Source organism: Apodemus sylvaticus, chromosome X (assembly GCF_947179515.1).
Source record: "Apodemus sylvaticus chromosome X, mApoSyl1.1, whole genome shotgun sequence".
In the NCBI taxonomy this organism is placed as follows: Eukaryota; Metazoa; Chordata; class Mammalia; order Rodentia; family Muridae; genus Apodemus; species Apodemus sylvaticus.
The window spans coordinates 37,762,377-37,774,543 of NC_067495.1; positions in this window are offsets into that span (position 1 = coordinate 37,762,377).

Below are 12,167 nucleotides of genomic sequence, written 5' to 3' on the forward strand. Positions count from 1 at the left end.
GTTTCAGTGTATCTGGTTTTATGTGGAGGTCCTTGATCCACTTAGACTTGAACGTTTTACAAGGAGATAAGACTGGGTCGATTTGCATCCTTCTACATGTTGACTGCCAGTTGACCCAGCACCATTTGTTGAAAATGCTGTCTTTTTTCCACTGCATGGTTTTAGCTCCTTTGTCAAAGATATCTGCAGGCTTTTCTACAAAAAGCAGATGTCATGTTCTCAAGTTACATATACTTCTGTGGAAATGCAAGAAACCACAATGGGTTTTTCTTTAAAATATTAATAGGACTGGGACTAGAAAGATGACTCAGTGGTTAAAAGCATTGATGATTCTTTCAGAGGACCCAGGTTTGATCTTCAGCACCTACACAGTAGTTCATAACCATTTGTAATTCCAGCACTAGGGAACCTGATTCCTCTTCTGATCTCTGTGAGAATAATAGGCATGTACAAAATGCACAGATATTCCTACAGTCAAAGCACCCATATACAATAATAAAAAACAAAAATAACAACAGTAGTAGTAGTAGTAGTAATAGTAGTAGTAGTAGTAGAAGTAATAAAGTTCCACAGGATTTGTTACACCAGAACTTCAAGCATTTTAATAGAGGTATTTAGGGCTGGAAAGATGGCTCAGAGGTTAAGAGCACTGACTGCTCTTCCAGAGGTCCTGAGTTCAATTCCCAACACCTTTATGACAGATCCCAACTGTCTATAACCGTAGATCCACCAGATCCAATGCCAATTTATGGTGTGCACAAAACACCTATATACATACAAATACAGAGGTAAATTAATATAGGTATTTTAATATTTTAATAGAGGTATCTTCCATGGATAGATAATGCTGATCCCAAGACATGAGTTATTGAAGGAACAACCCATGTTAGGTGTGTCACATAGGAAAATCATATTGAAACTGAGTTAGAAGCTTCCTATATCCCAACTAGGTTTCATGGTTTTTGGAAGGTGTTTGTTCAGGCCTCTGGGAAAGAAAAGTCATCAATAGTTTTACCAAGTAGTATATCTTGCATGTGACAATCCTGACCTGATAAACAAAAGATGTGCCCATTGATGCAATAGTGCCCATTGATGCAATGTTGTAGGGGTAGGGTAATAAATCACTTTCTGGTTGTACTTGAGGTCCATTCCAAAAGAGGAAATTTGTGACTGGTACCATAAATATGGTAAAATCCCATGTCTTTAGAGGTCATAAGCCTTAGGGATTAAACCTACTGCTGTTGTTTTGATAATGGCCATGATGTCAAAGTGCCTTCTAAATATTTGTGTGTATATAAGGTTTTGGATCCCTTGACTGCTTGGGGAGGCAGTACACAGTATTTGACCTTACTTACCCCATGATGTCACAGGGTTGGTGTTGGCCCGTAGCAAAGCCCTTGGACACTGCTCTGGGAATGGGAAAGTGCAGTCTAAGGTGCGGGACAGCTGGAGCTGGCTCAGGGGTCCCCAGACCCGAGAAGAGGCCAGAGTTGTCTGCTTCTCAGGCTCTTGGACATCCAGGTGTTTCTGGAAGACACAGAAGAGCTGAGAATGGAGTGGGGACCCTATGGGCTGGATCTGGCCTGGGACTGGGGTAAAATGGGGAGCTCCAGCTGGTCCCACAGGGGGGAGTCCTTGGCTTGATGGTGGCAGTGGGTTTGAGCTTGGCTTGGAGCATAGAGAGGCCTTCTACAGAAGACTAGAATGTGGCTCTATAGGCAAAGGCCTTCTCTATGGCTCACCACTGTGGATGCTGATGAAAAGGGGCAGTCCATGGTTCTTTTTTTCTGTTTGCTTGTTTTATATTAGATATTTGTTTTACTTACATTTCAAATGTTATCCCCTTTCCTCATTTCCCCTCTGAAAGCCCCCTATCTCATTCCCCTTACCCCTGCTCACCAACCCACCCACTCCCACTTTCCTGCCCTGGCATTCAACTATACTGGAACATTGGGCATTCTCAGGACCAAGGGCTACCTCTCCCATTGATGCCTGACAAGGCCATCCTCTGCTACATATGCAGCTGGAGTCACGGGTCCCTCCATGTGTACTCTTTGGTTGGTGGTTTAGTCCCTGGGAGCTCTGGTGGTACTGGTTGGTTGCTACTGTTGTTTGGCCTATGGGGCTGCAAACCCCTTCAGCTCCCTGGGTCCTTTCTCTAGCTCCTCCATTGAGGACCCTGTGCTCAGTCCATTGGTTGACTGTGAGCATCAACTTCTATATTTGTCAGACAATGACAGAGCCTCTCAGGGGACAGCTATATCAGGCTCCTGTCAGCTAGCACTTGTTGACATCCACAGTAGTGTCTGGGTTTGGTAACTGTATGTAGGATGGATCCCCAGGTGGGGCAGTCTTTAAATGGCCTTTACGTCAGTCTCTGCTCCACACTTTGTCTTCTGAATCTCCTCCAATGGGTATTTTGATCCCCATTTTAAGAAGGACGGAAGCATTCACACTTTGGCCTTCCTTCTTCTTGAGCTTCATGTGGTCTGTGAATTGTATCTTGGTTATTCTGAGCTTTTGGGCTAATATCTACTTAACAGTGATTACATATCATGTGTGTTATTTTATGACTGGGTTACCACTTGTGGTGCACAGCTATGATATCAGTAATTGGGAGTCCAAGGCAGAAGGTTAAAAGTTCAAAGTCACGGTCTTCTAGATAAGAAGTCTTGGATGCATAGAATGCAGTTTTAAGGCATTTATTGTCCTGGTGGAAAGTGGGTGGGCATGAGGTTAAATACATTTTGCAGGGAAGAATGTCTGGGAAGGAAAACTTATTACCTAAGCCCTCCAGGCCTTTAGGTACCTCATTAAAATGGAGATCTGTCCTGAGCCTACATGACTACAAGCCATGTCCTCTACATGTGGAGGAGCTTGGGGCATTGCACTTACATGACTGATGGCCACAAATCCATGGGCGGTTGTGACTAATGACAGGGGCCTGGTTCCTGGAAACAGAAAGCCCACATACACAAGGAAGCTGAACAACACCCTACTCAATGATAACTTGGTCAAAGAAGAAATAAAGAAAGAAATTAAAGACTTCTTAGAATTTAATGAAAATGAAGGCACATCATACCAAAACTTATGGGACACATTGAAAGCAATGCTAAGAGGAAAACTCATACCTCTAAGTGCCTACAAAAAGAAACTGGAAAAGAGGCAGTCCATGGTTCTTTTTTTCTGATTGCTTGTTTTATATTAGATATTTGTTTTACTTACATTTCAAATGTAGTGCTGGACAGGGCATGCACTAGCAACTTGACAGCACACCTGAAAGCTCTAGAACAAAAAGAGGCAAATCCACCCAAGAGGAGTACACAACAGGAAATAATGTCAGGGCTGAAATCAACCAAGTAGAAACAAAAAGAACAATACAAAAATCAACAAAACCAGGAGCTGGTTCTTTGAAAATAATCAACATGGTAGATAAACCCTTAGCCAAACCAGAGCGCACAGAGACAGTATCCAAATTAATAAATCAGAACTGAAAAGGGAGACATAACAAGAGAAACTGTGGAAATTCAAAAAATCATCAGATTCTACTACAACAACCAATACTCAACAAAACTGGACAATTTGAATGAAATGGACAATTTTCTAGACAGATATCAGGTACCAACGTTGAATCAAGATCAGATGAATGATCTAAACAGTCCCATAACCCCTAAAGAAATAGCAGCAGTCATTAAAATCTCCCAACCAAAAAAGGCCCAGGACCAGATGGATTTGGTGCAGAATTCTATCAGACCTCAAAGAAAACCTAATACCAATTCTCTTCAAACTATTCCACAAAATAGAAACAGAAGAAACACTATCCAATTCGTTCTATGAAGCCACAATTACACTTATACCTAAACCACACAAAGACCCAACAAAGAAAGAGAACTTCAGACCAATTTCCCTTATAAATATCAATGCAAAAAATACTCAATAAAATTCCCACAAACCAAATCCAAGAACACATCAAAAAATCATCCGTCCTGATGAGGTAGACTTTATCCCAGGAATGCAGAGATGGAAATCTATGGATTCTATACATACATTCCAATATATGGAAATCTATCCACATAATCCACTATATAAACAAACTCAAAGAAAAAAATCGCATGAACATATTAGATGCTGAGAACCCATTTGAAAAAATTCAACACCCCTTCAAAGTCTTGGAAAGACCAGGAAATCAAGGCCCATACCTAAACATAGTAAAAGCATAGTAAAAGCAATATGCAGCAAAACAATAGCCAACATCATACTAAATGAACAGAAACTTGAAGCAATTCCACTAAAATCAGGGACTAGACAAGGCTGCCCTCTCTCCCTACCTATTCAATATAGTACTCGAAGTCCTAGCAAGAGCAATTAGACAACAAAATGAGGTCAAAGGGATACAAATTGTCAAAGAAGTCAAAATATCACTATTTGCAGAGGATATGATAGCATACTTAAGTGGCCCCAAAAATTCCACCAGAGAACTCCTGATAAACAGCTTCAGCAAAGTGGCTGGATACAAAATTAACTCAAAACAAATCAGTAGCCTTCCTCTACTCAAAGGATAAACAGGCTGAGAAAGAAATTAGGGAAATGACACCATTCACAATAGTCACAAATAATATAAAACACCTTGGTATGACTCTAAAAAGCTCTGTATGACAAAAACTTCAAGTCCCTGAAGAAAGAAATCAAAAAACATCTCAGAAGATGGAAAGATCTCCCATGCTCATAGATTGGCAGGATTAATATAGTAAAAATGGCCATCTTGCCAAAAGCAATTTACAGATTCAATGCAATCCCCATCAAAATTCCAACTCAATTTTTTATAGAGTGAGAAAGAGTATTTTGAAAATTCATCTGGAATAACAAAAAACCCGGGACAGCAAAAAATATTCTCAACAGTAAAAGAGCTTCTGGGGGATTCACCATCCCTGACCTCAAGCAGTACTACAGAGCAATAGTGATAAAAAAAAAAAAACTGCATGGTATTGGCACAGTGACAAGCAGGAAGATCAATGGAATAGAATTGAAGACACAGAAATTAACCCACACAACTATGGTTACTTGATCTAAGATAAAGGAGCTAAAACCATCCAGCAGGAAAAAAGACTGCATTTTCAACAAATGGTGCTGGTTCAACTGGCAGTCAGCATGTAAAAGAATGCAAATTGACCCAGTCTTACCTCCTTATACTAAGCTCAAGTCCAAGTGGATCAAGGACCTCCACATAAAACCAGATACACTTAAACTAATAGAACAGAAAGAGGGGAAGAGCCTCAAATACATTGGCACAGGAGAAAAGTTCCTGAACAAAACATCTAAAATGAATTGAAAAATGGGACCTTTCTCCACTTCCCCGGCATGCAATAAGGACACATGCTCCACTATGTTCATAGCAGCCTTATTTATAATAGCCAGAAGCTGGAAAGAACCCATGTCCCTCAATGGAGGAATGAATACAGAAAATGTGGTATATTTACACAATGGAATACTACTCAGCAATTAAAAACAATGAATTCATGAAATTCTTAGGCAAATAGTTGGAACTGGAAAATATCATCCTAAGTGAAGTAACCCATTCACAAAAGAATGCACATGGAATGCAATCACTGATAAGTGGATATTAATTAGCCCAGAAGCTCTGAATTCTCAAGACACAATTAGAATATCAAATGATACCCAAGAAGAGGGAAAGAGAGGGCCCTGGTTCTGAAAAGACTTGATCCAGCATTGTAGAGGAGTACCAGGACAGAGAAATGGGAGGAGGTAATTGGGAAATGGGCAGAGGAAAGAGGGCTTATGAGACCAATGGGGAGAGGGGAACCACCAGGAAAGGAGAAGGCATTTGGAATGTAAACAAAGAACATAGAAAAGAAAAAAGAAAAAAAATTAAAAAAAGAAAAATGGGACCTCATAAAATTGCAAAACTTCTGTAAGGCAAAGGACACTGTCATTAGGACAAAATGGCAACCAACAGATTAGGAAAAGATCTTTACCAATCCTACATCCGATTGAGAACTAATATCCAATATATATAAAGAATTCAAGAAGTTAAAGAGTCCAGAGAACCAAATAACCCATTAAAAAATGGGGTACAGAGCTAAACAAAGAATTCTCAACTGAGGAATACCAGATGGCTGAGAACCACCTAAAGAAATATTCAACATTCTTAATCATCAGGGAAATGCAAATCAAAACAATCCTGAGATTCTATCTCACACCACTCAGAATTGCCAAGATCAAAAATTCAGGTGACAGCAGATGCTGTCCAGGATATGGAGAAAGAGGAACACTCCTCAATTGTTGGTTGGATTGCAAGCTGGTAAAACCAATCTGGAAATCAGGTTGATGGTTCCTCAGAAAATTAGACACAGTATTACCTGAGGACCCAGCTATATCACTCCTGGGCATATACCCAGAAAATGCTCCAACATGTAATAAGGACACATGCTTCACTATGTTCATAGCAGCCTTATTTATAATAGCCAGAAGCTGGAATTAACCCAGATGTCCCTCAACAGAGGAATGGATATAGAAAATGTGTTACATTTGCACAATGGAATACTACTCAGCTATTAAAAACAACGAATTCATGAAATTCTTAGGCAAATGGATGGAACTAGAAAATATCCTGAGTGAAGTAACTCAATCACAAAAGAACACACATGGTATGCACTCACTTATAAGTGGATATTAGCCCAGAAGCTCAGAATACCCAAGATACGATTCACAGACCACATGAAGCTAAAGAAGGAAGACCAAAGTATGGGTTCTCTGGTCCTTAGAAAGTGGAACAAAATACTCACAGGAGCAAATATGGAGGCAAAGTGTGGATCTGAGACTGAAGGAAAGGCCATCCAGAGACTACTCCACCTGGGAATCCATCCCATATAGTTTCCAAAGCCAGACACTATTGTGGATGCCAAGAATTGCTTGCTGATAGGAGCCTAATATAACTGTCTCTGGAAAGGCTCTGCCAGAACCTGACATATACAGAGGCAGAGATGCTCACAGCCAACCATTGGACTGGGCATGGGGTCCCCAATGAAGGAGTTAGAGAAAGGACTGAAGGAGCTGAAAGAGTTCATAACCCCATAGGAAGAATAAAAATATCAACCGACCAGATGCCCCAGAGCTTCCAGGGTCTAAACCACTAACCAAGGAGTACACATGGAGGAACTCATGGCTTCAGCTGCATATGTAGCAGAGGATGGCCTTGTTAGGCATCAATGGGGGGAGTAGCCCTTGGTCCAGTGAAGGTTCAATACCCCAGTGTAGAATAATGCAAGGGCAGGGAGGTGGGAGTGGGTGGATTGTTGGGGGAGCACCCTCATAGAACCAGGCAGAGGGGGCATATGGGGTTTCTCAGGGGGAAAATCGAAAAAGGAAATAACATTTGAAATGTAAATAAATAAAATATCCAATAAAATGCAGTAAGAAAATTTTTTTAAATTAAATAGATGGCACAAAAATGAAAAAAAAAAAAAACACTGACAAAAAAATTTAAAATGGAAAAAAAGGATGAAACCCTTTTAATTTTTTAATTAAAAGAAAACAAGGTAGATGACACATGAAGAATGACTACCAATGTGGACACAGCTCCCACATTCAAACAAATACTGGTGTGGATTAAATACATTTGTGATTAACTCCAAGTCTCCAATAATGCACTGGTGTCACATTGAACAAGTAAATAAGCATTTTCGTTAGTAGTCTTTTAATTTAGTCCTTTTTCTTTCTACAGTATGAGTCTAAATCTGTGCCTGCCTATGGGCTGTCTTGTGAATCTCTGTCTGTGCTAGCATCTTCCCCTGTCTGTGAGACTGTGTGTGTGTGTGTGTGTGTGTGTGTGTGTGTGTGTGTGTGTCCATAACAGACGGGTTTGCTCTGGCTATTGAACAGTGCAGAAAGCATCACTGGAAAGTAATACAAGGGACTAAATCACTGGCTCCAACTGACCCCAACTGACACAAACAGTAGTACTACATACATTATTGTTTATCAAGAAAATAGCCAAATGTTTTGTTCAATATTTATGGTGGATATTCATTTTAGAAGATTGCCTTCAACTTCTGCATTAAGTGACCTCAAAGAATATTACTCTCTCTGTCTTTGAGGTTCAACAAAAGTTCCAGTATCTTAGAATGTAAGACATGTTTTCACAATCTTTCAATACCACACATACATACACACACACACACACCTATACATGTAGTCACGCATATACACAGTAACATATGCACACAAACATGAGCATATACATAAACATTCACATAAATGTACAAGCACATGATGCAGCAAAAAGAAAGTCAAGGATAAAAGAAAACACACTTCAGTAAGAAAAAGCAAACACTCAATAAAATAGGAGGAAAAGCATCCCATTTCTGTAGTGACAATGAAAGTCAGCTGATAATGGAGGAATGACTGGGACATTCTACAGAAAAGAATGTGACATCCACTCAAGATGATATTCAAGCCAAGAGGCAGCAGAGAGCTGTTCACCAACAAAAAGGAGCTCAGCTACACAGGCCCATGAGCACTCTTGATGAGTCCACTTGAAGATGAACTTGAGACATATAAGAGGATATAGAACTAAAGGCTTAAGGATGGAGAATCTGTGACCACCCAACGGGCAAGATACAAAGAACACTTCAGCAGACATTTCAAATAACTGTCAGGAGGAGAGCTGCTAAGCATAATATCACTGTTTCATAAGCTAGCACAGCATGAAACAGTATGGTAATGAAGGAACCGCAAGAGGAGATGGAAACAAGTAGAAAATGACTAATGTCTTGATTTCATAGCAAAGTATTAAACAGTTGCAGAAAATCAGTATTGTGTACAATTGAATATGGAGCCTGTGATATAAGCAGAAACGTTTACTCAAAAAGGTGAAAAATGATTAAGGAAGGAATCTAATGTTGACCTCTGGCCTCCACAAACATGCATGCACACACAGGTCCATACACATAAACTCATATACACACAAACTCTCCACGCAAATAATCGTAATAGAATTAAAAACTGCAATTGAAAAAGAAGTGTCTCTAACTTATTTGTACCTATCATTTCCATCCTTAACCTTATACCAATACTACATGAACTAGTATCTTTTGCAAGAGAGTAAAAATCATGCATCTGAGTGAAGCCTGTGATTCAGTTCCAAACCATTTTCATTTCTCTGTGGGAAACCAAGGAAAATTAAGTGCAATGCCTTTATAAAACTGTATTATCCATATGTCACCTGCCAAAACAAAGAAGTCAGGAAACTGTTGTCCACCTTTACTTCTAGCATTAACAAAAGGATCCCATGATGGTGAAAGATGGCAGCAGAAGCAGCAACAATAACAGCAAAATGCATGTACTTACCAACAACGAGTAAACAGCAGGCAAGCAAAGCAGTCCTGATTTTCCCTCAGACTCTTGGTACCTGGGTCACTGACACTCTACTATCCACTCGGAAACAGTCTTCTCTTTCATTTAATTTTTTTCAGGAAATACCTTCACAAAACCCAGATCTAATTAAGTTGATAACACACATAACCCTTAAAATTTAGTATGGTGGTCATCTGCCATAGATGGTACTTACTCCTCATTGGTGTTAACTTTTAGTTGCTTTTTAGTTTATTATTTGTGGAGGTTTATATTGCTTAATCTTTGTCAAAATGTTTCATCATTTCTGTTTAAGAAAAGAAGTCTTTGTGGTGTCATATGCTCAGCTTCATTCAACCATTTCTATTGTACTCCAAGCACTTCTCAGAGTGTGAATTCATTTCATTTAGGACAGCAAAGGATTCCCAAAGCACAAAGAAGAAGCTGAGGGTGGGTTTTATTTTTAGTTCCCTCCTTTCTTACTAACTGGAAGCCTCCTTCAGAAATGTGATCATCATATTTATGAAGCAAAGCACTTCAATTGTACTCCAACAAAGTCAGATTTTGCCTTTTATGGAAAAAAAATTAAACTTTTAATGAAAATATATTTTATACAATATATTATGATTATGGCTCCCATCCCCCAACTCTTTCCAGATTCTCCTCACTCCTCCCCCACCCATCTCTACACGTTTTCTTTCTTCCACTCATTACAATACAGATAAACATCTAAAACAAATGAGAAATGATAATAATTTTGTATTAGATATTTTCTTTATTTACATTTCAAATAATAATAATTTTAAAATAAGATAAAATAGAAACAAACAGGGTGGGACACAACAAACAGGAAAAAAAGCAAAAGAAAAAGCAAAAGAAATGCATATGGAGATAGAAATACACATACTTGCACATACAGAAACCCCATGTTATGGTTTGTATATGTTTTACCCAGGGAGTGATACAATTAGAAGATGTGGTCCTTTTGGAGTAGGTGTGGCCTTGTTGGAGTAGGTGTGTCACTGTGGGTGTGGGCTTTAAGACTCTCATCCTACCTGCCTGGAAGCCAGTCTTCTGCTAGCAGCCTTCAGAGGAAGATATAGAACTCTCAGCTCCTCCTGCACTGTGCCTGCCTGGATGCTGCCATGCTCCTGCCTTGATGATAATGGACTGAACCTCTGAACCTGTAAACCAGCCCCAATTAAATGTCCCTATAAGAGCTGCCTTGGTCATGGTGTCTGTCCATGGCATTAAAACCCTAAGACACCCCTTAAAAATAAAATCAGAAAACAATATAAAAGCAAAATTTTGTAATGTTTAAAAAAATGCACAGAGAAAAAGTGAGAAAAAGTACCATTGAATTTGCTTTGTGTTCACCATCTACTGTTATGTATGTGGTATGGTCAGTGTGATTTGTGTCTTAGCCAGTGTTCTCTCCTGTTGCTAGGAAGAGACACCATGACTAGGGAAACTCTTATAAAAGAATCATTTAATTGTGGGCTTGTTTACACTTTCAGAGGCTTAATCAATTGTCATTATGGTAGGTGGCATGGCAGCACACAGGAGCTGGAGCAGTAGCTACGAGCTACATCCTGATTCACAAATCGGGTTTGGGAGGGGGGCAGCTAGGCATGGGCTTTTGAAAGCTCAAAGCTGACCCTCCCAGTGACACACTTCCTCTAACCAAGCCACATATTCTAATCCTTTCTAAGAGTTCTACTCCACTGTGATAAAGCATTCGATTATATGAACCTATGGGGGCCATTCCTATTCAAACCACCATAGTTTGCATACCCAGTGAGGCTCCATTGGAGAAAACTAATTTTTCCTTTGCAAGTGGTTGTCAGTTGGAGGTAACTTCTAAGTTGGGGATAGGGACTTGTATCCATTTCCACTCATGGGCACTGAGACCCCGATCTGGCTTAGACCTGTGGAGGCCCTGTGCATGTTGCTTCCATCTCTGTGAGTTTGTATGTGTCAATACTGGTCTTTCTAGAAGGACTTTTTTCCTTGGTGTCTGGCATCCATCTGGCTCTTACAATCTTTCCACCTCCTCTTCTGCAGTGTTCTCTTTGGCCCTGAGGGGAGGAAATTGATGGAGATGTCCCATTTAGGACCGAGGGTTCTAAGTTCACTCTCTGTGCATATAATCCAGTTGTGTAATTCTCTATTTGTTCGCATCTACTGAAGGAAGAAGCTTCTCTGATGATGATCAAACAAGACACTGATCTATGAGTATAACAGAAAGCCATTAAGAGTACTATTTTGCTAGGTTCCTTTAACAGAACAGTAGTATAAGGCTTTCCTCTAGGTCCCTGGCCTATCTAGTCTCAGGTGGTTAGTCACCCAAGGAATGTTTGCTTTGGGTTCCATCTAATGATGTAGACCTTAATTACAATTAGATAGAGGTTGGTGACTTTCACAACTTTTGTGCCACTATGACACCAGCTTAACTTGTAGGCAGGTCACCATTTTAGATCAAAGGGTCTTGTACCTGGATTGATGGTCACTGTACAAAGTGGTAGCATACAGAGTGCCTTCCAGTACCATGAAGACTAGTCAGTAAGGGTGAAGTCTTTAGGTATATATCAGTTCAACTTCTTCATGTTCAATGAGATATATATGTTGTATTCAGCAATATAGTCTTACCATCAATTTATGGAGAACAATCCATAGCCTTGACAATAGTCTGAGTTGTTTGGGAGTTCCTATATTGACCCTTTGGCCAACAACAGTTATATGTAACCTATTTCTGGCATTGGAAGTTTCATTTGGTGATGACAGATGCCCGTTTGGGA